Here is a 2,547-nt window from a genome sequence, read left to right as displayed (position 1 = left end):
AAAGGTCAGGAAAATTCCCACCAAGGCACCCAAGTGTTTGGGAATCAAATGATATTTCTGAAATGCTTTAGCTTAGAGGAGCTAGATAGTCTGCAGGGCAGGACTCATCCAGTGGACTTGGCCATGGCTGGTCTCACCACTGAGCTACATGCTCAGGGTTGGAAGGAGACGTCTCAGAAGTGCACGCGACTCCATTTAGAGCATTTTGAGGTCTTTGTGTAGTTTTCTTTGTTTTACTTTAGAAACATACGCAACATGCCATGTCTGGTCCCTGCCAGCCACCTGCTTGTACCCTGCTCCTCATGCCTCTTCTACCCTGGGACTTTCTCCACCATCACCTCCTGCATGGCTGCAAAGGTCTCACCATGTACCAGCAACTTCCAAGAACGCAGGACAAGGTGGTCACCTTCTCTCCTCCCGACCCAGTGGTCCCCAGTGTGCCACCTCACCAGCAGCCTGGCCTGTGGCCCAACCCAGTGCCCTCGAGGCTGGGGAGTCACTGGGAACTGCTCTCGTGGGAGATCAGCATGCACCGGTTTTGAGTCAAAAGCAAATCAAAACACCTTGCAGCACAGGATTACATGTCCCCCCCTTATGCAAACCCACAGGAACACCCTCATGTCCAGCTGCCATGTTTGCAGACATGGTTGGTGCTCTCTGCATCCTCCGTCCAAGGGGCATTTTGTTTTGGTTGGAAGCCCCTGGGAATCCAGTCCTACATCCCTGCTGGGTCCCCGCTCCAGAGTGCTTGAGGGCTTTGCTCAGGGAGATGAACGTGCAATTCTGAAAAACTCCCTGAAAAACAAAACCGAGACGCTCTAGATTTCACTTCCCAAAACAGCATGAGCCATGAGCACCAGCTGTTTCTAGCAGCTGTTAAGTGCATTAGATTATAGCATTCCAGCACTAAACTATTAGCCAATTGATTAATGAACTGGGACTTCCCATCCAACAAAAATATTTTGGTTTTAAATTATAATTTGATGCATAGTTAGTACAGAAATACATTACACATGCTAAGCACATGTTAGCATCTCATCACCACCCTCAGACACAGGGAAAGGTGCCGGCTTCGCCACCTTTTCAAGGCTGCCTGCAAACCCGCCCGGAGAGGCAATGGCCTTGCACGCAGCACACTGCTGCTCGCTCCTGCCTGCACACAGGACATGCCCTCTGGTGCCAGGCTCCTGGCCACCCCGCTGCTGCCACTAGAGCTTAACAACAGCTGCAAAACTGGCCAGGAAGCATTAACGTTAACTGGCAGGGGGTAAGGGCTCAACCACCCGAGACTGGAAACCTTCCCCAAGGTCGCTGGCCCTTTAGCTGGCACCGGCATGAGGCACCGATGCCACGAGGCACTGTCGGGACACGGTGCTGGCGGGCGGAGGGCAGCCACATGCACCAGGGAGCCCATGGCTCTGCACGGGGAGGCTCGGGGTTCAGTCAGTGGCAGCTCAGGACTGGCTCTGGGTTTCACTGCAAGGCTAGAAATTACCTAGAAAATGTTCCCCCCCCCCCCTTTTTTTTTGTTCCCAGAAGCACCTCTGTGACATAAACCCCACTGTTCAGCTGCTTTTCCCACTGGCAGAAAACCAGACTGGTATTTACTCTGGTCACATGCCTTACTGGTCAGACACGGCCACCACCAGTCCCGGAGCCATACTGGCACGTTACGGTGCTGTGAGCACAGCCGAGACGCTGCCCTGCACCTACTGTCAGCTTAAGCCCCACACCTCCCCAACTCATCTATTTTTGTATGTATGATATGTATACTCATTACTTATGTATATCCTAATATATAACAACAAAAATAGTAATAGAAATAGATTAAACTGCGTGTTAGTGGTTAAAGCTGCGACAAGGCGTGGAGCTGCAGGTCTGCACACACAGGGGAGATGACAGTGCCCATCTCCTGACAGAGACATCCCATCCCATGGCAATACAGGTCACCGTAAGCAAAGGTGTGTGCAAAACCAGGGAATGATTATTCCTGATTTCTCATGACATGTGAATGAAACACTGCCCAAAACCGAATGCCACCTTTATTCCACTTCAGTGGCCACAGCATCCCCGGCAAAACCCCTGTTAAAACATGCACACAAACCCACTGCAGGGTAAAATTCAACAGCTGTTTTTTCAAGTTATAATGCATTATTTCAAAAACTTGACAGGTAGCAGGTTCAAAGGCCGTTTTTTGTGATCTCTTATCATAACAAAGTCTCCAACCAGCATAGCTTTGCTAAACAGCACGTCTGTGCAATGGGAAGCCGAGCTCAGCGTGCTACAGAGAGTTCTGCGGAGAAGCATCAGCATTGCACCACGGTGATGCAGAGCAGGAAAACCCATCAGGCTGTGTGAGACACACAGCAAGGCAGAGCCCGTGCCATGTCCCTGAGAGAGAAGGAAAGCACGCTGGACTTGCACTGAAGAGCCAGTGCCACCATCCCATCCTACTGCTTATCTAGGGAAGCAGCAGCACACAGAATATTTCCAACACAATATTAGAGGACAGAATGTCCCCACACTGGTACCAGCAGTACCTGGTGA

The sequence above is a fragment of the Falco punctatus genome (assembly GCF_963210335.1).
Source record: "Falco punctatus genome assembly, chromosome: 15".
Lineage (NCBI taxonomy): Eukaryota > Metazoa > Chordata > Aves > Falconiformes > Falconidae > Falco > Falco punctatus.
Note: the sequence above shows the minus strand (reverse complement) of the source record.